Source organism: Heterocephalus glaber, unplaced genomic scaffold (assembly GCF_053883595.1).
Source record: "Heterocephalus glaber isolate CG9 unplaced genomic scaffold, H.glaber_assembly_v1.0 deba00001553, whole genome shotgun sequence".
Taxonomy (NCBI): Eukaryota; Metazoa; Chordata; class Mammalia; order Rodentia; family Bathyergidae; genus Heterocephalus; species Heterocephalus glaber.
The window spans coordinates 4,938,618-4,963,615 of NW_028258344.1; the positions used below are offsets into that span (position 1 = coordinate 4,938,618).

Genomic DNA, 24,998 nt, shown 5'->3' on the forward strand with positions numbered 1-24,998 from the left:
CAAGTTCAGAATATGTTTGATATACAATGAAAATACTTTAGAAATACAAAAGATTTAGAAAATGATAATGTTTAAATTCTAACAGTGTACTTTAGAATGTTGCAAGTAATGTTACTGTCTTGTGAGTGAAATGTGGTTGTTTGATATACAACACACAAGGTGAAAGTGGACAGCTAATTAAGAGTTTGAGACTGTTGACTTTAAAGCTGGTATAAAGGGGATGGAGGATAGTCTGCTTTGTATTAGTTTGTTAAATTTTATTTTCATTTCTCCCATGGACGAATTAAAAATTTTTATCCTGGCCAGTTCTGGTTTAGGTCGTAGATGTATGCAGAGGTAATAGATTTGATAAGCAGCAGTAACTGTTGTGGAGCAACCCATTTCAAGCCAGCATTACTTCTAAGAACATGTAATATATTTAAAATGAGGGTCATCTTAACAGGTAACGTAGGGGGCAGGTCAGTGCGTCTTGGAAGACTTATCAGTGTAATTCACTCTGCTTGTGTGGAAGATACACGGGAAGCTCATTGCATAGCTCTTTTCTAGGCCCTTGCTCTTCCCTTCTCTGACTCATTCTTTACTGAGCAATCACCCTCTTGATTCTCATCATCCTGGACCTTGGTGGGAAAGCTGTTGGGGTCCCGAGCTTTCTTCTGCTGCTGCCTCAGCCTCAGTTTTCTTTCCTCCCTGCTTCCTAAGTTCGGCCTGGAGTCGGGTTTTGTAGTTGGCTTTTTTTTTTTTTTTTTTTATGGTACCGGGGATCGAACTCAGGACCTTGCACTTTTGAGGCAGGCGACAACACCACTGAGCTAAATCCCTGGCCCTGTAGTTGGCTTTTTGTAGGGTCTAGTTCAAGTTATAGCTTCAGCTCTTGTCTCTCTGTGAATAACTCCTAAAACTGTTTTCCAGGTCCCCCCCCACACCAGCTCCTGTGCTTCATATACCTAACCTATCTGAAACTGAAGTAATTCTAATTTCTCTTTCCTGCAAAAGCACAGCAGAAGTGTGAGATTCCATACCATGCTCTTTTCCTGAGACGTAGGCTGCTCTGGCTGCCTGGCTTGGGCAGCTGCTGAGTTAGGGCAGATAGTATCACTGTGAGGCATGCCTCATCTTGTGTCTTGATGTCCTTGTGCTCTCCCTGACACTGGGTGGCTGTTACAGCATAGTCCCAGGCCTGCTGGGCCACCATCACTGTTACTTGCACAGCAGGGAGCAGGACAATGACCAGTGTTTAGAGGAACCCTCCTCGCTTCCTTCCTCCTTCTCTGTGGAGGGAGTCCTCTTGGCCACCCATGTCCTTGAGACCTTACTAGCCTGACTGGAGTTCCTAGAAGGGCCCTAGTTCAGCCTTTCTTAGCGTACCTGCTTTAGGGGCCTTCTCCAGCATGGTTTCTCCCTGTAGAGCTGTTGGGGTTTCCTCCATGGATGAGGCCTCTGAATTATAGCCGAACCCAGCAGTTTAACATACTGTAGTTTTCCCATCTTAGGCAGTACAAGGTGGTCCTGGCTTCCTCCATGACTGATGTGCCAGGCCCTGCTTGGCCCTCTCAGCTGGTTCAGAATGTGGGCCGGGGAGAGGAGGCGAGGTGTTGTGGCCTCATTGCCACAGTGCTGGCATCTGATCAGAACATTGCTATTATCACGCACTTGCGGGACCCTGTGGGTTAGTCTGGAAGGTTATCACAATAGAGTCCATATTAAAATATTGCGTTGGAGTGAAACACTATTAAACAAGAAGTGGAAGACCTTCTAGACGTGCTGAAGTGAGCCTGCCCAAGGAACTTCACTGCAGCCTGAGATGTCAGAACTGTGCACCTGTTTTGTGACACTGGCATTGGGACAGATACCAGTCTTGCAAGCATTCAGGAATGGGTTTCAGAAGATGGCCTCAGTTCTTACAAGTATGAACTTTTATATAAAGAGCTATAACCTCGTCAGTTCTAAGAAGGACTTTAATGAATGCAAAGGCATAGCAATTAAAGATAAGGATATAATTCAGTGTTTTCAGATTTATATCTCTAAAGAGAAAATGGCAATTTCTGTGTGAGGCTTATAACAAAATCTTTTTAGCTTTTGAAACATGGATATGCCTGATGACAACTTATTTTATTAACTTCTTTCAAAGATAGATAAAAACCATGATGTGCAGTATTTTAGGATGTTCTTGCTAATTTTTTGGTGTGACTTTACCGTTGGTGAAGGTGTCCTGGTGTTGAATTATAGCCATGCTAATCTTTGTGAAAGATATTAAGATTTCCTCTAGCTAGGTTAACACATGTGACTACATGGAACATGAGCGCACAGTATGTGATTAAGTGCTTGAGAAGGTGTGACGGAGTGTGGTCAGTGTTGTAGTAGTGGAGATGGAAATCGGGAAAGTGTGACTGGGCTTTTTCTTTGATAGGATGGAGAAACTGAGTAAATCTCAGTGAGGTCGCGGGGTCCTGGCAGGAGATACATGACTGTCCCAGAACAGGATGCAGGACTTTTTGTCCCTGGTGCCCTCTTGGGGAGGGTGACTCCACAGGAGCTCGGATTCTTTGGGGAGAAATACAGCCACACTTGTGCACCCTCCCTTCAAGGGACCTGCCTCCCAGGACTCGGAGAGGGTTCGAGCTGGCTGGGGGTAGAAGGGCAGCAGGTTGGTTGGATAGTTAGGGCTATGGTGAAATTCGAAGTTTAGCCTGGGTGAGATCCTGACTTAGGTTAAGTTACATGATGGAAATGGAGAGGAAAGGTTAGTTTGGCAATATATGATGGATTGCAGTTGAAGAGAGACTACAGGCAAAAAGTCAGAGCCTCTGTTGAAACAGCCCAGCCAGGGAGGCACTGGAGATTTGGCTAGGGTAGGGAAAGGAACAAGTGCGGCCATGGGATATCCTCCAGGTATCTGTGTGTGCAGGGAAGAATATGGTAACTCAACGGGCCTGGCTTGGAGAATTTAGAAAGCCTTGTTTCAGAACTAACGTTTGATGTTTGTATTTTAAATTCCATCCCCAAACAAAATATTTGGGGAGGGCCAAGATGTATAAAAAGATCACTTAAAAAAAGTTCTGAAATAAAGCTACTTCACTGATGAGGTCCTACAATTTGCAGGTCAAGGAAAGGCAAAATATTAAAAGTTTTTTTCCAGTGCTGGGGATCAGATCCAGGGCCTTACATATTCTAGATAAGCACAGACCTACAATCTCAATTCCCTAATATAAAAAAAAAAATGTAAGTAAAGTCATAGTCTTATAAATGGGGTTGGAACTATTTTCACATGTTCACATGTAATTTGTTTGGTTTGGTTTTTTAATTTTTTTGGTATCTGGAATCAAACTCAGAGCCTTGCACTTGCCAGGCAAATGGTGTGCCAGTGAGCTACATCCCCAGCCCTTTCACATGTAGTTTGATTATGCTTTCCTAAGTACTCTTTCAATGTGGGAAACAGTCAATAATGGGACAGGATTGTATAGAATCTTTTTTTTTTTTTTTTTTTTTTTGGTACTGGGGATCGAACTTGGGTCCTTGTGCTTGCGCAGCAGGCAGCGAAACCACTGAGCTAAATCCCCGGCCCCAGAATTGTATAGAATCTTAATATTTTTCAGAATCATAATAGCACAATGATAATTTGGGGCTACATAAAAATGTTACCCAAGTACATTTACAAATTGAAGTTTCTCACTTCACTATACTTCAGCTTTCCTTTCAAATGTGTGTTCTAACATTAGGAAGAACTGTCTCTTTGTTTTATACTTTAAATGAGTGATTCTTTTGTATGGGTTTTTGGGGTTTTTTTGGTACTGGGGATCAAACTCAGGACCTTGTGTTTGCGAGGCAGGCGCCGGAACCACTGAGCTAAATCCCTGGCCCTGTGTATGGTTTTTTAAAAAGACACATCAACATACTCTCAGAGATAATGTATAGAAAGAAAACTTAATTGTCAGCAAGCATAAAAATTTCTAAATTATAGGAGTTCTGAAGGAATGCAAGTTAAAGTGAGTTAATTTTTCACAATTAAATTGTGAAACTTTAAGCTTTTTATATGTTCCCAGAATTATCAGATCTTCACTCATTGTTGCCTGAAGTTCAGAAAGTACAAACAGGGTCAGGGATATTTAGCTCAGTGGTGCTGTACCTGCCTGTCAAGTGCAAGGTCCTGAGTCTAATCCCTGGTACCAAAAAAAAAAAAAAAAAAAAGTACAAACAAATTGGAAAGAAATTAGAAATTGTATGTACAGAGTTCTTCATCAGTGGTCATTCCAGTTATATCAGTCATCCTAAGGAAAAATCTGAAAGCCTGTCTACTGTTATAAATAAAAAGTCACATTTTTATGACAGTGAAGAATCAAAAATTATTCAAGCTGTGTTTTCTCTCTCTCTCTCTCTGTTACTCGGAATTGAACCCAGAACATTCACATTGTCCTACATCCCCAGCCCTTTTTAAATCTTTAAAAATTTTGAGATAGGAACTTGCTAAGTTGCCTAAGATAGACTTGAATTTATAGTCCTCCTGTCTCAGCCTCTTAGAGTGCTAGGATTATAGGTATGCACCGTCACTCCTGGTTTATGCTGTATTCTTTTATAATATGCAGGCATTATAGTTGATGGTTTTGAAAAATATAAAGCTTAAAAGAGTATAGTACAAGACGTGTTAAACTATGGTTTTGATTTCATACATACAAATTGAATTATAAGCATAGGAAAACTATATCAGTTTAAAAAACGATGAGTTTCAGGGATTGGCACTTTCGTTTAAGTAAATCTATGGTTCCAGAGCTAACTGAGTCTGATTTGAATTCCTACTCAGCCACTTACTTGCTGTGTGACTGGACAAGTGACTTATTAGCTCTGTGATCATAGGTAGGTAAGCTACTGAATTTATCTGAGACCCAGTTTCTTCACCTGGGCTATGGAAGAAGTGATAATACTTATGGTATATATGGATTGATACAGTAATACGTTGGAAATATTCCATATGCTGCATGTGGTATTATTAACACTCAATAAATGTCAATTATTTAAATTGCACGTAGTTTTTATATTAGTCTTTTTTTGTTTTCTAAATTTTACATTGAAGGGATTGTAAAACCTGTGAAGATATATCTGTGCAGTATATAGAAGGGATCAGTTATTTCATTTTTGTCTGGTATAGATCTGGAAATTTTTAAAAACTACCTTTTCTTAATTGTATATTTGGAAAAAAAAACACCACACTTTCAACTTTTGCCTGTTGGGGCTTTCTTTTTTTGTAGATTGTTTGCCAGTATTTAGATTATTTTGTCTAACCCAAAGAAATTTTGTTCTGCAGTAAGCTGAAATTTATTTATTTATTTACTTACTTACTTATTTATACCAAGGACCTTGTGCTTTTGAGGCAGGCGGCGGCACCACTGAGCTAAACCCCTAGCCCAGTAAGCTGAATTTTAAAGAAACTGCCCTTCTTCCTTTTGTTTTTTAGTTTCTCAAGTTAAAGAAAAAAAAGAATAGTCTTTAAAAGTTTTCTGTAGCTGAGACCTGAATTTGGTTAATATTAACTGCATATTTAGCACTCAGATTTCAGGCCTATTTAGTGCTGGCTTCTGTAGATCTCACTTAATTGTTTAAATATGTGAGCATGATTTTGCTATTTGGGAGGTGGAGGAGAAATCCCTTGAGACTTCTGCGCTTGAGTTAAAAGGCTTATTGTGTCTTGCCATGAGTTTACACAGGTTAGTGGGAAGGCTTTGGCATCTGGAACTCTTTCACCTTGGAATTGTGTCTTTCTCGCAGAAGAAACGCGCTTGAGCAGCATACAGCCTAGAGGAGCTTTCAGGCTGTATTTTTCTTCACAGGAGGGCAACGGTTTTGCACTTACAATAAAATACCTTCAAAGTTGTCTACTTCCAGTTAGGTTACCTTTAATTTATTCTCACACGTTCTGTATTGCATCTTCTATGGCAGAGGAGGGTTAAGAAAGGAAAAGCAGTGACAAGTTGTTAACATTGTCTCCTAAATTACCAATTAAGGGTGATATAAATCTTGGAAGTCTTAGAATCCAGAATATAAGCAACCGCTTATTTCTGTATTTCATTAAATGTAAGGGGCTGTCAGTTGTGTTGTTCCCTCCCTCCCTCCAGCCCCACCTTCCTTGCCTTCCTTCCCTCCGTCCTTTCCGGTGCAGTACTGGGCCTTGAACCCAGGGCCTTCTCTCTGAGCTACATCCCTAGCCCTCCTAGGCTTGACTTGAACTCTCAGTCTTCCTGCTCAGCCTCCCAGAATGCTAGAATTACAAATTTGTGCCACAATGCCCAGCCTTGTATCTTGTTTCAAATATATTAAAATGTAAAAAAAAAAGTGTCTTAAAATTGATAAAATGTAATAATAAGTTACAAGATCCTATCAGTTTACAATCACTTTACTTTGTACTTTTATTCGTGGAACAACAAAGAAACTCATCTGAAGATACTGAAATTGTAGTTTTTACTAAAAGTCTCCCTGTTGTATGTCATTTTAATCACACTGGTGTCACCTCTCGCCTTGGTCCTTAGGTCATGTACACCACATGGAGTACAGCATAGATGGGCCTGTGAGTTGGGTGTTTCACCAGGACCTAGCTCTGCTCCTGGACCTCATATGAACAGACAGTAGGCAGCTTTTTACAGTGTTAATCTGCCAGATGGCTGTTAACACATTGGGTACCACAAAATAGTGTCACCAAGACTGTTCCACAATAATGATGCCAAAGTCTATTAAAACTCACAGTATAGCAAGAAATGTACTGCTAACCACTTAGAGCTTAACTTGATGATAGTTGAGTATTTGTGTATAGATTCTGAGCTTTAGCACTGAGTGCCTACATTGTACATATGTAGTTACCTTTTATAAGAAACTTAAAATCCAATTCGTTTCTTTTTTTTTTGGTACCGGGGATTGAACTCGGATTAAAATCTAATTAGTGATGGGAAGGTCCCCTTCAATTTTAGTACTTGGATAATTTGAGGGGTTTTCACATCACTTAATGGGAGGCCCATACTGAAAGAATACAGGGTATGTAGTTTTCCCTAGATGTAATCCTGAATCTATGAGAATGATATCAAAGATTCCTCCTCCACCAGCCACAAGAATAAGTTCAGATAAAATGATAGCCGTTTCAAGATTTCTTAAGTGTATAAGTAGAGTTTGGGGGATTTAGTGTGCATGAAGATTAGAAGCAAAGCTCTGGCGTCAGACTGCCTGGTTTCACAGCTTAGCTGCAGTTCTTTGTACCTTTGAAGCCTTGGGTGACTCACCTCCTGTGCTTTAGTTTCCTCCTTTATAAACAGGGTTACTAATAGTATCTTCCTCAGTCCCTGGCATATACCAGATATTCATTAAATGGAGCTGTGATTTTTTTTTTCCATTTTTTGAGATGGGGTCTTGCTATATAGTTTAGGCTGGCATTGAATTCCTTATATAGCCCAAGCTTGCCTTGAGCTCATGGTGATCCTCCTGCCTTGGCCTCAGTATTAGGATTATAGGCGTATACCGCCACATCTGGCTTTGTTAGTGGTACTATATTAGCCTGCTTTGTTTCTTAATTAAGAGAACTACAAGTGAGAGATATAAATGTTTTCAGAATTTTGAAGTCTGTTAGTGTGACTATGGTGCTTCAGATAAGGACGGTGTATAATACTTTAGGGTTATAATGAGTATTATGCAGCTTGAGAGCAATAGGCTATTACCACTTTTTTCAGGAAAAAATTGAAGGTATGTTTGTGACAGCTACCTGTAGGACACTTTGCTAGTAGTGACTTGGGCAGACTTCTGGATTTCTTTGTGTCATGTGGTTAAAGATGGTGTGGTTTCATGTGGATTTAGTTATAATGAAGTATAGGACAGTAATAAGGGCTCTAAGGATTTCTCTGTTTTAACTCATAGATTTCTGGGCTGTAGGTGATATAACTGGATATTTTAATGTCACCAAAAATTATCTTACCACCCAGAACTGAGGAGATTTTAAAACCGCCAAACTTGTTAGTTCAACTAGGTTTCTAGTCACCTAGAGTAAGTGCTGTTTTACTACATTTCACTGAATTTTTTTTTTTTTTTAATACAGGCTCTTACTCTTGTAGTCCACACTGGTCTTGAACTTGAGATCCTCCTGCCTCAGCCTCTTGAGAGCTGGGATTATAGGCATGTGCCACCATTGGCTCTTGCTCTTTTTTTTTTTAAAGTCTGGGCCTGTCTGTTGTCTTGTAACTAGCTCTGTGTCTCACTGCTTGCCATGGCATATACCATAACTCCTCCATTTTCTTCCTGGGAGTCTTATCTGTACTGTTGAGTAAGGTAGCAAGGGCACAGGAAATTAGAGTAAGAAATAAAGCAAGACCTTAAGGACCTTAAAATTCTACTCCATATGCCACAGACTTCAAGGGTTATCCTCGATGTTCTGCTCTATTAGATGCTGGGTTAGGTGAATCCCCCCCCCCCATTGTTGTTATTTGATAGCTTGAGATTATTTTTTGGAAGTATTTTAAATTCCATACAGTAAAATTTCAAAAGTTCAGTGGGAAGGAAAATAAGTACTAAATTAATACTTGATGATTGCTTGTCCTAGGTTCTTTATAACTGTGTTGGCAGCTCCTCACCTTCACAATTTGTGTCTAGGACATTTGTAGACACTTTCTGTCTTGCCTAATTATAACTGCCGGAAACTGTTCTGGAGTAGGTATGTGTTACCTGACAGATTATGAAACTTGTCAGTTGATGCTATGCTGAGACTTGTACCGACTGCCCCCAAACCAAGGTTCCATTTATATCTCAATCCAAACTAGATAAAGACAGTGTCAAATTCAAAGAAATCAGTACCACAGTATTAGGAGAGTACTACATCTGGCCTACCACGTTGAGATGATAGCATATCAAGTGACTGAATAGGTGTAGAAATCTAAAGGAATTGTCAGCTTGGGTACTGGCCAGGTGTCCAGTAAACCAATCAGATGATCCCTAAATAGGAAGGTTTCAAAGGCTTCATCACTCCTGTTAGCCATTGGAGGCAGTATAACTCAACAGTTAAGAGCTGGGGTTCTCGAGTTAGAACCTGGTCCTAATTTAGACTCCCTTCCCACGTGACCTTGGGAAAGCTGTTAAACTGAGGAGGAGACCAGTGCCTGAGGCACACTTTCTGAGTGGGGTGCGGGAAGATGATGTCAAGGACCACAGTGTTACAACGTCGGCAGGCTTGTCATTGCCTCGGAATGCAGCGGTTTTCAGAAGTGGCAGGCCGGCTTCACGGATTAGAGTGGTCTATATTCATTTGAATTTTATGTCTTAGTTTTTGAGCTGAGTGAGGTTTTGTGAGTAATACATATTTGGGCTAGAAAATAACCTGATAGAAAGTAAATACAGTACTGTTTTACCCTGACAAACTTGAGGTATTTCAGAATATTTTATGTGATAGTATCAGATCTTACATGATAGTAATAGATATGTAGCAGCAGTTTGACCAAATCAGATTGTAGATCTGATAAAAAAAAAAAGAAAAATGTAAAAAAGAAAGGCACAGTTAATATCTTTACAAGTAGCAGTAGCAGTGCTGGGTTAGTCACTGTAGATGAGAGAGAACACTGTAAATGTCCATAGGTTACGTAGTTCTGAGTATTCAGGAAATGGTCGTCCTGGCAGAAGAGCTGAGTGCTCACGAACTAGTCTTTTTCAGTTATATGGATTTACTTGAAGAAAGTGTTACAGTCTCAGTATCTTTATTTGAAGACCATCCTTTTTTTTGTACCGGGGATCAAACTCAGGACCTTGCGCTTGCGAGGCAGGCAGCGGAACCACTGAGCCCAATCCCCCGCCCAAGACCATCCTTTTTATTTCCTAAAGTAAGCGTAAGTCCCTTAAGGTTAAGTAGATTATTTTTCCTCTTTCTGTTTTTCTCTGGTTATACTTGGATGTTTGGTTGGGAATGGGTGGGATTTACTAGATTTAATGGGAAGACAGTTTCTTACTCAAAGATTATATTGTGGCTTCTCTACTTGTATAATTATTACAGTGTGGACTGGACTATTTTATTGTATCATAGTTCCTTTTTTTGTGTTTTGTTTTTTTGAGAGAGGGTCTTGCTCTTTAATTTAGGCTGGCCTTGAACTCACATCAGACCTGCCTCAGCCTCCCGAGTGCTGGAAGTACAGACGCATACCACCATGCCTAGCTCATAGTTCTTTCTTTGGTCTAGGTCTCTACACAAAGCAATGAGAATATTTCTTAATATAACGATTCCTTCTTGGAACAACTTTTTATCAAGCAATTACAATTTTTCAAAGAAGGAATTTTATTTAAAAAGCTGATTTGAGGGCCAGGGATTTAGCTCAGTGGTTCTGCCACCTGCTCCGCAAGCACAAGGACCTGAGTGCGATCCCTGGTACCTGGGTGGGGTGGGGGAAGCTGATTTGGAAAGTACCTCATTTAGTAACAGTTCTGTATGAATTTAGGAAATATTTCTAACCTGCTTGGGAATTTACAGAGGCCTCTTTACCATTCTTTGGGGGAGCCACCCATCACCAGTGTGGCTTTCTTAATGTCTCCATGGGGATGTAGGCAGTAGTTTTCTGCCTAGTCCTCTTGTCCTGGTGTGCTCTGCACAGGAAAATGAAATCAAAGCTATTAAGTAACTTTCCCCAATCACAGCGCTCACGAGTGGAGGAGCTGCTATTCAGTACTTAGCTTCAGTAATTCTAAAACTCAGGTTATTTTCTGTCTCTCTTTTTTTTCTGTCTCCAAAAATACTACCACAGGGGAGAAAGCATAAGACTTTACTCCCCATCAGTGCTGTAGAGACCATGATTTTTGTTGTAAACTTAAAAACAAAATCTTGCACCAATTCTTTCACTGTGAAAGCTTTTCAGTTGCTGGTAAACAAAATACAAAAGTGACAAGGAAATTGCTTTTTTTTCTAGGGGCCTGCAGCTCTCTTCTCCTTATCAATTATCTGTTGTGTAACAAATCCTAGAATTTGGTGACTTTAAACAGTAGTCATCTGTTTACCTCATAAGTTTGTGGGTTGCAGTTTGGACTGGTCTCTGCTGGAACCCTCCTGCCTCTCTCTGGTCGGTTGGTGGTTGATGACCTCACCCCACTGGCTGTGGTTAGCTGGGGCTGTGCCATGTACACACGTGTGTGTTTGGATGGGAGTGGGTACCGTGAGACTAAATTTTGTGTCTTCTGTTTCAGCAGATTGGCCCAGGCTTGTCGATGAGGTGGCAGGTAGGAGGGCAGCACCAGGGCTCAGGCACTTTGCAAGACTGTTAACCTGAAGTTGGCTGCTGTCTCTCGGGTCAGGGCAAGTCACATGGGTCAGGCAGCATGGGAGCGACTGTTCCAGGCAAGTATGGTCATACCAGGGCTTTCACAGTGAATGTGCCCTGCCCCTTCCAGTTTTTTAAAAATTATGATAAAGTACACGTAAAATTTACCACTTCACCATTTTAGTTTTGTTTTGTTTTGTTTTGTTTGATACTGGCAATCGAACTCGGGACCTTGTGCTTGTGAGGCAGGTGGCAGAACCACTGAGCTAAATCCCTGGCCCCACTTCACTGTTTTTAAGTGTGCAGTTCAGTGGATTAAATACATTCATAATATCCATCTGCCAGCACTACCCATCTAACTCCACTGTGTCACACTGATGCTCTACCCATTACACAGCATTGCCCCATTTCCCCTTACCCACATGTGTGTGTGGCCTGTGCCTTTGATCATGGATTTGTCATAGCACTGAAATGAATGGCCTAGGGGAGACTATGTCAGAGTTAGCTGCATTCTTCTCTCATTGGTAAAGATAGGGAAGAAAAGGACAGGAGATTGTTTGAACTTTTGTTTTCCTTATTATAGTGCTTAAATATTAGAAACTATTCTAGGACAAGTTCTTGACTCTTGTTTGGCAAAACTCTGTCAATTGAGATAATAATCTATACTGCCTGTGAAGGGAGGAAGAAATAACCAAATTCATAATGCTTTAGTAACTGAGACAACACAGCTCATTTTCTTTAGGTATATCCTGTCTATGAGTAGAAACTGAACAGTCTTGATCCATCTCTTTCAAGCAGGATTGTCCCACCAGCACGTCACCCTCCTGTGATGTTGTTGTCTGGGGCAGCTGCTTCAGACTTCAGGTTCTCACTGCTCTCCTCCCCACCTCTGGTCAGTTGTCAAGACTGGGCTGCTGTTTTTCTTAACTCTGAAGCAGTTCATAACTCCTACCTCTTCCTGAATCTGATTTCACTCTGCCAAATTAATCTCACTTTAACTGTGTCTCAGCTCCTGGATCTACAATATAAAACCTTTATACCTTTCAAGACCATCTGCTCACATCCTCTTCATTCTGTCTCAGCTGTGTCTATTACAGCATGGGCCAGCTTCATTGTGCCATTCTCAGAGCTGGCCCTGTGTTAGGGTTTTTGTTGTTGTTATTTTGTTTTGTTTTTCCTGATACTCTTGCTCCTCCTTCCAGCCGACTCATACACAAATTTCTTTTTTTCTTCTTTGGTACGGGGGATCGAACTTGGGTCCTTGCGCTTGTAAGGCAGGTGGTGGAACCACTGAGCTAAATCCTTGGCCCAAAAATTTCTTTTCAAAATGTCAGTACTGATGTACTTTGTCATATATTTTTATCTCACTCTTCCTAAAGTATTGGCAACAGATTTAGATGTTTTGTGCTTATTAATTGAGCCAAAGAATAATTAGGAATATCTGTGAGCTGGGCACCATGCTAGGTGTTGAGTGTTGAGGATAGAGATGAACAAAAGTATATGAGGTGCCTAAGGCCAGTGGGTCAGATATTAAACAGTCACATACCCCTGTAAAGTGTGACTGTAATAATTGGGGGAAAAAGGAGCAGCATGTGGTGCTATGGATAACAGAGGCAGAAGAGCTGACTTCCTGAAGATCATAAGCTTGAGCTGGCATCCTCTTGCCTGAAAGCTCAGTGGCAGCACTGAGGAGAACTTCGTTTGTACTCCAAGAGCAATGGGAAGCAGTTTCTTTGGTTGAACCATGTGCATAGATTGGAGGGGCTGGAGAAGGTGAGAAGCACTGTTGTTCCGGTGAGAGGCAGTAGTAATTTGATACAGTATGGTAGTTGTGGATATAGACAGAAATGGGGCAGGCCTGAAAAAGGCTTGGCAGGTAGAGTCGCATCACTAAGATTTGATGTTGGATTAGATCGGTGGCTGTAGGAGTAAGAAAGTACCTGGGGCGGGGTGGGGGAGTGGGGGGATTTTGGTTAGTGGTGCCACTGCCTACCGAAAAAAAAAAAAAAGAAAAGAAGAAAAGATAGTATCCTGGGTGACTTTTTTTTTTTGGTACCGGGGATTGAACTCGGGACCTTGCGCGTGTGAGGCAGGTGGCGGCACCACAATCCCTGGCCCCCGGGGGACTCTTTGATTGATTGCTGGTGTGTCTGAAGGGCTAGTTGGGTGGCTGATGTTCTTAGAGCCACCCCTCATCCTTTGGTATCTCGGCAAATTAACATGAGGCGCCGTTTGGCTTGGGTCCTGGAGAAGGGGCTGGATTTTGCCACTTGCTTCCTTTCTCTGGCCCCTGTACAGTGAAGGGACTGTCCTGTCACGTGCCTGATTGTAGTAGATCCTGGCCAGTCACCAAGGTGCAGGCTCAACTTTGTTTCTCTCCTCCGCTCCAAACTGGGTGAGATTTGTCTCCTTTAAAAACAATCAAATAGCAGAGACTTGAGTGTGAAAAAGAAAGTGGGAAGGATTCAGCTGAAAGAGCTGGCTACAAAGGTGGTCCACATAATACAAAGGTATGCTTCATATAATAAAGGTAGGAAAGAAAACGGTGGTTTGTTTTTTGAGACAAGGTCTCACTATATAGGTCAGACTGACCTTGAACTCACTATATAGCCCAGGCTGCCTCAAACAGCAATTCTCCTGCCTGGGCCTCCCAAGTGCTGAGACCACAGGGGTGTGCCACCACACCCGGCCTTAGAAAATGGTAATTGATAGAATAAGGGGCCTGAAATTTGATTGAGAGCCCTGAAAGAAGAGAAGTGTGAAATCCAGATACAGAGGAATCGGCCTTATCCTGGAAGACCATAGCTGCTCTGTGGACACAGGAAGGCAGAAGGAATGAGTGGGTGTACACATTGGAGAGCCTATGTGTTTGATATTAGGAATTCCACATTTAACTATTGGAGGGGCTCCTGTTTATCTTGCAGAGTAGAAAGTTAAATTATACATCCTTGTCCCTTCAACCAGAGTGTACATTAATTGGGGATATATATGTATATGTATATATGTAATGCTAGTTTGTTCTTTCACAGCACTAATTCGATAGTTACTTATGTTTTGAGTTTTATTGAAAAATTAGACTCATTGAAAAATTACACTTGCTACTTGGGGCTGAACATGAAATTGCATCTAAAAAACAAGTCAGTATTTTTTTTAAGTTTTCTTTTTCTCCCCAAGACCAGGGTCTCACTATGTAGCCCAGGCTGGCTTCAAACTCACGGCAGTCCTTCTGTTTCTCCCTCCCTAGTACTAGGATTACAGGCATGCACCACCATGCCCAATTAAGTCAGTATTTTTACCAAGTTTGCCAAAGTATTGTATGCTATGAACATGTGCCATACAAAAGTATTTGTTATTATTTCTTGAAAGTTTCTGATTTTATTTATGTAATAAAGTATCTGTAAATGAACCTCATAGAGTAAAAATGGCAGAATTATGCTAATAGTTTGGTTCCAGGGCTTTAGAGAAATGCATAAGTATAGAAATGCATGAAGTATAGAAATAAAGTACTAATATAATAGTGACATATGTAGAGGAAACAGAAAGGGAGACAAGCTACATGGAGTAATGGCTCTTCAATTCCTGTGCATTAATCAACATCATATGATAAAATGAATCACATTTGTACTGTGTTTTATTTCTTACCAGGCACTTTAACACACATTGGTACTCTAATCCATATAGGAAAGGTGACATTTTATAGAAGAGAAATTTAGGATATCCCCAAGGTCACACACAAACCTAGTGGATGGGCGAGACATACTGATTATAGGTCTCATGACTCCAAAACAGTCATGTGCCATTCCACTTCGGATATCCTGAAAGGCTGAATTAAATTGTCTTTTAGTGGGGCCTTGAAGTGTGGTTCTAAGCAGCCCAGAGAATCCGAGGGATATAGACCCTTTCTATGTGATTATGCTGAGTTGATCTGATTGTTGTTAAGTGAGATAGCAGGCTTTCTGATTAATGTTTTTTTATTATGTCTGTGCAAACTGTTTAAAAACAGTTGAGGTTTGAATTTGAGGTTAGTCGAACCACTTTGAATTGCTTAAGTTTTTAACATTGAGGAAGTAACTAGGAATAGTTTCACATGGCACACTTGGTAAAATATGATACCAGGGAATATTTTTGTGCTTAAAAAGAATTTTGCATGTAGGAGAATGGGATTAAAAACAAGCTGTGGTATGTACATGTAACCACTTCCCAAGATGATTATAAACTGCATGAACTGCAAACATGTACTAATAAAACATAAAAAAGAATTTTGCATGTAGTTTAATAAAAACAATTGAAACAGTATGTTGGAATATGTCTGACAAGTGCTGATAAGGTGAGAACAAAGGGTGATAGCAGCCCACTTGTTACAGAACTGCCTGCTACCAAACTTCTCTTTTAGAGGCTATTTCTGTTACTGAATAGTCATAATACTGTGTAAGAATTAGAGTTGCATCATATAAAAAGATAGATAGTAGCACATTTGTCTTTAGTTGATGAAACATAATTTACCTGCGATTCGGTGATTCAAGAAATTTTAAACCTGGGCTGGAGATTTAGCTCACTGGCACTGTGCCTGCCTCGCAAGTGCAAAGTCCTGAGTTCGATTCTCGGCATCAAAAAAAAAAAAAAGGAAAAAGAAAAAAAGGGAAAAATTAGGTTTGAGTGAAGTAGAGGACATTTGAAGGTGCTCAAGAGGGGCTTCTGAATGAGCCTAGGTTTATATTTACACTGAAAAGGGGATTGACAGAGCTGGTTTTTGAATACTAGGTGTTGAGAATCACAGCCGCCTTCTCTGCAGGCATCCCCTCACTCACCCCGCATGTTCAGTCTCCTTCATCCCTGCCTTTCTTGTCTCTTGCAGCCCTCCATGTCAGTGCTGTTTAGCTCATTTGTTTGCCTTGTGGAAGATGTACACTTTTCTTTGCTGTACCAATTGTATTAAAGTTTGTAAATTCATATTTTGACATTATTTTATTAGATTAAAAATCAAGTTCTAATCAAGATTTAGAAACTCATCCCTTTTGTTGAGAACATGGTTCTGTTTTATCTACTTTTCACTGCTTTTTGTAGCCCCCCCCCTCCCTTTTTGGTACGGGGATCAAACTCGGGACCTTGCGCTTGCGAGGCAGGTGGCAGAACCGCTGAGCTAAATCCCTGGCCCTTTTCCCTGCTTTTTGATATTTTAGCAGTGATATAATGACATACCAAAGTCCTTAACATTGTGGCTTTAAAAAATGTGAATAATTGTGTCCTGGACATTTAGCCTGAATCCTTGGATTTAAAAATGTTTCATTTTAAAGAGAAGAGAACTTAGTGTGTCCTTCAGAGCATGGTGTGGTTGCAAGAGGTCAGTATCTAAACTCCACTGAGAAAAGCTCCCACTAGGATGTGGACGGGGGCCTGTGATGTTCACCTTCTAGACTAGTGCTTAAACTATACAGCGTGCAGACGTGGCTCTGTCTGAGTTCGTGCAGGCAGGTAAGGGTGCACAGGAAATTGTTGTGCCATTGGAGAATGAGAGCAGGGTTGGAAGTGGAAGAGAGAAAAAAATCATATTTTTCAATTTAAAAATTGAGGACTAATATCTTCTCTCCTGTTGTATCATAGGCTACTTTTATACTGAGTCAGATAGACCAGCTGACATGTGGCCCAAGGCTCCCTGCAGCTCTGCTTCACCTGCACCTCCAAAGTCTTGTGGACAAGAAGGACCATTAACAAACAGCCTGTGACTGGAAGCCAGGCATGGTCATGGCACGCTTGTGATACCAGCACTCTTAGGCCGAGGCCAAGGCCGAGGCAGGGGATTGTAAATTCAGACTTACCCTGGGCAATTTTAAAATTTTTTTAAAAAGGACTGGGGATGTAGCTTAGTGTGAAGGCTCTGGATTCACTTCTCAGTACCCCCCACCCCCATACAAAAAGTGATGTTATTCCTCACATTAATTGTGGGGAAGCTCCAGCAACTGACACAGGATGGGAAAGCCTGCTATTTGGAAGGTGTTGAGTACAGAGTCTCTATAGTCAGTGTTGCCCGCAATAGAACCTATAAGATGACATAGAAATATTAGTGTCCTTTTTAAAGTGATAATTAGAGTGAGATATTAAGAAGCACTGATAGTTGATCCTACCACTGTGGACCAAGGAAGTTTTCACTGGTCCCTCACATGGCCTTCTTTTGTGGTATATGTAGTATACAGGTTGACCTTGTCTATTAAATCTCCACAGATTGTGTATATATGTTAGTCTATAGACAAAACATAGAAACAGCTGGTTAACTGGAGAACCTTGAATGCCCTTTTCAACCTTGAAAGTCAGTGATTCTGTAAGTTGGTACACCACAGTCAATGAACATTTTACATTTGTAGAATGGGGAGTTACAAATGACAGAGAAGATAATAGTTGTAGTAAGCAGGTTATTTGGAAATGCCTAAGTATCTATTAACGCAGATCACCTATAGCTTTAGAAAGCTGTAAATGCCAAGTACAATTGTCTAAGTGAAATAATTTCGGTGGAAGGAAAATGCTTAGGTAGGATTTTACAAACGGTTCATTGAGTAACTTGCTTTAAAAATTGCACTTTTCTGTTTTGAGCTGTTGACTGAATTACCATAGTTCAGCCTCCAGCAGTGATTTTGGTTTCGTTCTAAGCAGTATCATCTTTTATAGAGAAAAGTTATAGCAAAAGAAGAGGGATTTGTATGATTGAGGACCCTGATGCCCAGTGAGTGGCTCTTAGCTGACATGCCAGAGTAGGCAGAGTGGCAGAACCATCCTTGATGTACCTCTCACCAAGCCCATTAACTCAGGTTTTGCCTCCTTTCACTCATAGTCTTGCCATCTTCCCCATGTTCTGTATCATTTAGAAGTAAATCCAAGATGGCATATCATTTTAAAACATTTTGGTATATGTCAGTAATGAAATCATTCCAAGTTAAATTGCTGTAGAGGCTTTGTTTCTAATTGAAAGGCAGCAGTATAGTTGAGAGATTTCTAAGTATTTTTTTTTTAGGTAGACTACAGTGGATTATAGGGAATTGTTGGACAATTAGGATCTGTAGGTTTAATTCATTTTAGGAGCAATCACAGAATTCTGAATTGAGGATGACAAATTACACCATTTTATTGACGGAAACAGTGTTCTTTCTGAGGTGTACTGTATCAGTGTTAGGATTGTTTGGAAGCCAGAGGCTTTGGGGGAGGTGGTCAGAGTTTTTGGAGAAGTTTTTTTTTTTTTTTTTTTTGGTACCAGGCATCAAACTCGACCTTGTGCTTGCGAGGCAGGTGCAGTGCCACTGAGCTAAATCCCCAGCCTGGAGAAGCTCTTCTGTGCCATGAATGTATAATAAACCAGCACAGATTCTAGAAGAACTCAGGAGGAACACATCACACTATAATCAAGTGACTTTTCCCCCCAAATCCAGATCTTGTCATGTTTCTGCTTGGCACCTGTGTGGGCTTCTTACTGCCTTTGAAGAGGCCATGGCCCAGGGCAGAGCAGGTAGGATGCTGACTGGAGCTCTCAGCTATTCCTGGACAGGTATCAAAACCCAGAGACTATGCAAGAGAGTGGGTGAGGAATGAAGAGCAGGAACAGCTCAAGAAGAGTTTCTACTGGGTTAGGTGTGACCGCAGTGAGGAATAGCAAGTCTCATAAGCATGATATTCTTCACAGTCAACCAGTTGCTGCTGATGCCAGGGCCTCCTGCGTTGAATCTGTGTGGCATTCCCCTGCTTCCTGGTCTTGTCAGTCCTGGGGTCCTCTGAGGCTCTCACACTGGTTCCTGACAGGATGGCCAAGCTAGACCCAGCCTGAAAACACAATGAGGGGTAGGGGTGGAAGGAGAGCAAGGCCTTTTGACTGCTGGAGCCCATGACAAATGGCACCTGGGTTCTTAGAAGTCTGGAGAGGCCGCCCATTGTTGTGTAGAGCCTGTCCTGGTGATCTCGAATGCTCTGTTGCGTGTGGCCTAGTTCTGCCCCTTGGGTGACCTCGGTGATGTTCTTTCTGCCTTCTTTCTCCCTCTCTTGGCCTCGAGTGCAGCATAGCCCGTCCTCTTCTTGGAGCCTGCTCACCCTCCTTCCCGTCCCGGAGGCTCCTGATCCTCCTGCCTTCTGGTCACAGAGCTCTCTGGCCATATCTCTGGTTAAGTCCTGGTCGTGCAGCCTCAGTAGCACATTCTGCTTTTGTCACCCTTAGCCTGCCTGTAGTTACATGCTCCTCACCTACCTGTGGGGAGACACAGTGACAGGGAGAGCAGGGCCTAGTGCAGCTTAGCCCTGGGCCAGGAGGTGCTGTGTAAGTAAATGGAAGAGCAGCAGGCTGGGTGAGGTAGCACTGGAGCCTTGAGGGTGTGTGGGGGCCGTGGGGAGGGGCAGGAGGGGATATTCTACTGGCAGCCAGTCAGAAGGAGATCTGTCTGAAATATTTGTATTTTAAGTTGGCAAGATACCTAATGCATATCTCCTTTGATGAGTGAGAAATGAAACAGAAAAACATAGGTTTTACAGGTTGTGTTAACAAACAACAGCAGCAACATTGATATAACTTGCTTCTTGAGAGAGATCAGGGCTCAACTTTGGAGTACACTTTTGATTAATAGGAATGGATGAACCATTGCTGTTTTTCCATTTGTACGCACCCCTCACAGAATCAGGTACCAGCTCAGTAAGGGAACTTTCCAGCATACAGAGGGCACCACTGTGCCTGGCTTCCATTTGGTCAAAGGCACTTTCCTGTGTGGGGTAGCAGCCAAGCCCATTTTAGAAGCCTCTGACGCATCCTAGGACAGTGATGGTGAACCTTTTAGAGCTTTCAGTGTTATAAACAGCCCACTGTGGCATGTGTGCCATAGGTTCGCCCCCACTGCCCTAGGACAGGGTTTCTCCTTTTGCACAGGATAATGCTCTGCCTTAAAAAACATGAATAGAAAACAATAACAGCCACATTTATAAGGGAGAAAACCCCCTCAACTTGGGTTTGGAGGTCTAGGCTCCTATTTAGTTTTGAATATCACTACATACAAGGACAAACACCTAACCATTAAAGTGCCATTCCTTCCTTTATGAAAGGTAATGTCATTGTACCTTTGTAATTTACTTCCCAGAGCCTTCTGGTACACATTTAGGTGTCCGATATCAAAGGACTTTCCGGCACCCTTGTTTTCAGAACCTTTGCATATTGAGATGTTAGAATGTTAGAAACCCTGACTCCTCTTTCTCTCACGTGCTATGTCAAGTTTTTCCTCGCTTCTGTTGACTCTGCCTTCAGAGTATATGTAAAATATCACAGCTTCTATTGGTGAGGACTTCCTTGCCAGTCCTGTTCCAGAGGCCTCCTAACTGGTCTCCCCCATCAGTTTCTTTCCAACCCAGCAGTCACCAGTCAGTTGTCAGGCCTGGTTCATATGAGGTTTCCTCTATGCTGAAAACACCTCAGAAGGAATTTCAGCCCTCACAGAAGCACCTTCTTCTCCAGTCTCCCTCTTAGGACTCTTCTTGACACAGCTCTTGGTTCTTGCTGTCTTTTGGATGATTGGGCAGAAGCCTACCTTTCAGTCCCACCTTGGCTCTGTCCTCAAATGCTGTCTCCGTGGGTCCTGTGGTTCCTCCTCCTCAGCCCCTTCCAGACTGGACCTTAAGTGGTGTCTTCCCCGTGAGGTGTCTCCTCACCATCCATTTTAAGATAGCACTCCCGTACTCTAAACTTCCAGTCTTCTGCACTTTGGTTTTCTCTTGTAAATATCTTTTAATTATTTCTTTACATTTTACTTAATTGATTTTGTTTGTATCTCGCCACGCTAGAATGCAGTTAAGCTCTGTGAAGAGGGAATTGTCTTGGATGTTTGCTGATGCATGCCCAGTGTCTAGAACAGTTTGACAAATGGTAGGAAAATGGTAAATGTCCATTGCATAAAGTTATGTGGAAGTAATCATTCATGGTATTTGGAGGGAAATATCTTCAGTCTTCTTTTCTGTAGGACATACCTTTTGACATTATAGCTGGCAAGCAAGATAGCAAATATTGTTATCCTGTAGTGGCTTTCAGGAATTAAAGGCAGCTTTTCTCTTTGAGATAGTCCTAATTAGCACATCAGGACCCCCCCCCCCCGCCCCGCCCCCCATGTATAGATTTAGCTCAAGCCTTTTTTGCATTGGAGTAATGCATGGGTGATGATAACATCTTCCCTCAGGGCATTGCGTCAAGTTATGGGATGTGTCTCCCTTTTCACAGGTGATGTTTAGTTTTATCATTTGGTGAAAGTAATTCTTTTTGTCTTGAGAAAAATTACTAGAATTCTGTTAGGATTATGGTAGTATCATTATAGTGTTTTCATTTAGTTATTTGTTCACTGTAAACACTTCATTAGTTATTAGGTTTGGCAGGCAGTATCTTCATGGAGAACCTTTTTGAGAGCCCAGTTCTAATTTCAGAGCATTTCCCCCATTATACTTTGTTGATATGAAGAAAAGTTTATATAGTCTTCATATAGACGGGGTCTTGCCTGTGACAAAGCGCACAGCCTCCACTTCTTCACTTACTTTCTACTTGGTTACAGGTGGTTATGCAATTAAACCAGCAGTGTAGACGTGGGTTGGTGGAATTAGTTGAAGAACATAAAATGTAAAATAATATTATAAAATAATGAGCCTTAAAAATTGATGAATTTTTTTCATTACGTTTATTGGTCCACTTTAGGTATGCAGCATGATGGCGCTCACCATTGGGAATTTGCACCTTTACTTGACGCATCTTGGTTCTTATTGTTTTCCCCATTCCCCTGCCCTCCTTTCAACCTCTCCACCCCTCTTTATTTATTTCCTTTTCTCGTATTCATTCCTTTCCCCTACCCCTCCCACTAAAAATTGATTGATTTAAGTTGGTTATATGTTCGTGGATAGCATGAGACTTTGGAGATTACAGGTTTTCTTTTGTGAGTCAAATAAATGTGAATTATGATTTTAGATGAGTGAATTGAAATTTTTTTTCCAAATTACAAAGCAAGACTATGGAAGATTTGGACACCTTTCATTTTGAACTTGCAAAGTTGTTTAGAAATTCAGATAGGTATATTAGTTTTGAATTATTAAAATACTTGGAGCATGTGTAGAGGTTCAAAGATTTATAAATATTTTTTTCTGAAACTTCCTTGCAAGTGAAATACATATTAGTTTTGGACTGGTACATTTTGAGAGCAGCTGATTGCTACCTGGCCTCATCTCTGCAGGTGTTCCTGCTCACCTACCAGTACACCAAGGCTTTGGAGCTATACCTAGCCAGAGTCCCAGCTCCCCAAATTTGGTGGAGACCATATCTGTTTGACACAGGAAAAAAAATTGTACTAGATTATTTTTCTAACATCTGACTGATTATAAGGGTGCTTGTTTCAAATGTTCAAGACATAAAAGCATGTATTAATTAGACAATAAAAGCCTTCACCCCATAAACTTAGGTATGTTTTTCTTATACTTCTCATCTCTCTGGCCCCGTCCAGAATTCTAAGGCTGATCTTTTGGGGTTTTTTTGGGGGGTTTTTTTGGTACCAGGGATCGAACTCGGGTCCTTCCGCTTGCGAGGCAGCAGCGGAACCACTGAGCTAAATCCTTGACCCTGATCTTTTGTTTTTTTGTTTTGTAGTGCATGCTAAGGCAAATGCTCTACTACTTAGCTCCACCCCCAGTCCTATGGCTGATCTCTTTATATGGCCACATAGAGCCCTACTTTGTCTTTTCAGCTAGCTCAAAACCACTATATCTTACTCCGCATGACTTTTTACATTCCACTTTTAATAGCCATTTAGGTCATTTCAGTATTTCACTCTTAAAAATAATGCAGCCTTTTATATACCTCTGTGTGCACCTTGGTATACATTTCTAGAAAGGGGAATTACAGGGTAACAGGATTCATCTTAACTATGTTGAATGTTTTTTTGGATTGGCCCTGGAAAGGCCTCTTCAGTCCATCCTCCTTCAGTAGTGTAGGAATTGCTTATTTTTCCTGTACCTACTACCTCTGAACATTAGAGTCCTTTCCCAACTTGAGAGGTACATTTCTTTCTTTATCGGTGAAGTCAAGTATTGTTCCATGTGTGTTTTTTCCCTTTCTTTGTTTATAGAAAGCCTGTCTTCACCACCACTTTGTGTCAATATGTGAAGTTGTAGTGGAGAGAGAGAGGTTTACATCCTGTCTCTGAAAGCAGGCTTGGGAATTATGCCCATTGCTGCTGCTTGCCAGTGGTAGCTCTTTGGCAGGCTGCTCAAGTTTTAAGCTCTCAGTTTCCATTCCTGTAATGGGGGTAACAAAGACTAAACGATGAAGGCATCTGAAGCCTTCGTACAGGGCCCACTACATGCATAAATGCTCAGTAACTGCTGCCGTCAGGTTCAGCACCTGCGTGGGAAATTGATTTACCTTCTTCTTTTCTTCCCTGTGGGAATCTTGTGAATCTTGTCCAGCTTCTTTGGATCTCTGTCAGTGCTGAAATTCCCTTGGGAGTTGCTGTATTCCCAAGCAGACGCCTTTCTTTGTCATCCGTGTCACAGGCTCTGCAGGAGAGGCCCTAGATTGGCAGCATTTTTCTCCTGATTAGTATTACGGACTGAATAGTAGCCTCTCCCTCCTAATTCGTATACGGAAGCTGTGATTAATCTCTGATGTTAACTGTATTTGAAGATGGAGTCTTTAAGAGGTAATTAGGGTTAAATAAAGACCTAGAATTGGGTCCTAATCCAGTGGGATTGGTGGCCTTATAAGACAAGGAAAAGGAAGTGCTGTTTTAGCTTGCACACGGGAGACCACATGAGCGTATGTGATGGTGGCTGCCTGTGAGCAGAGAGGAGACCTCAAAATGAGGACCTTGTCAGCACCTTGACTTAAGACTTCCAGCCTCCAGAACTGTAAGAAAAAAGTTTTTGTTCAAATCAGCCACTATGGAATTTCATTATGGAACCTGGGCAGACTCTCACTGGAGAACAGTTGTCCTGGCAAATGGGTACCTGCCTCCAGCATTATTGTTTCTAGGCCAGTGGCTAGGCTCAGATCAAGTGTCACAATGCTTGGTGAAATACAGATTGTGTTTCAAATGTAGGCGGTCTGGAGGGGCACGAGGAAGTGCATTTCCAACGAGGGGAGCCAGTGCTGCTTGTGTGGGGCACGCTTGGAAAACCACCAGGTAGCCTGTTGAGATTGTTTCAGGCACCAGGTCAGGAGGCTCAGGAAGGGATTCCCTCCACATCTCACTACAGATGTCCCTTAAACTCTCAGAACCACTGGTCTCACCATCTGTAAAATGGGGATAATATTTCCTCTGTTAAATCTCAGGAGATTATTGAAAATAAATGCATGGATAGAAGCATTTGAACTCTCTGGTCCTTAAAGTGTGGTTCGGGCAGAGTGGAGGATATTACATTTTTCTTGTAGAGAGAGAAGAACAAATGGATGCTAAATTTGGAGTAAACTACAGAGTGAAAGTAAGGCTTTTCCTTCCCTTTCTCACCAGTACTGCTTGCTCGTCTGCTTTGCTGGCCTTTGGACTTCCTCTTTACTCACTTTCTTTTACTCTCCACCTTCCTTTGAAAGCCAAATATTTTAGCTGAGACGCCTGTGTCATATGGCACCTTGTTTGGGTTCCCACTTGTCAAGGGTGTTTGTGGCTTTTTTGGTGATTGTGTCAGTGGAAATTGCTGAATCACTAGTTCTACTCCCTGAGCAAAGAATGGCCTTGCTTTTAATGTCCAGGATGTTGTATTGGAAAA

The 24,998-nt window shown here is 41.5% G+C and overlaps 1 protein-coding gene across 7 annotated transcripts in view; it reads left to right on the top strand.

Annotated features, from left to right (window-relative positions):
- Chd7 (chromodomain helicase DNA binding protein 7) overlaps positions 1-24,998 on the top strand; it is a 194,825-nt gene that overhangs the window by 13,506 nt on the left and 156,321 nt on the right. The window contains exon 2 of one of the 7 annotated variants that reach the window (XM_087190359.1): positions 11,179-11,329. The exons of the other annotated variants lie outside the window; for them this stretch is intronic. The gene's annotated coding sequence lies outside the window, so the exon portion shown is untranslated. The remainder of the gene's footprint in view (positions 1-11,178; positions 11,330-24,998) is intronic. 7 annotated transcript variants of the gene reach the window in all.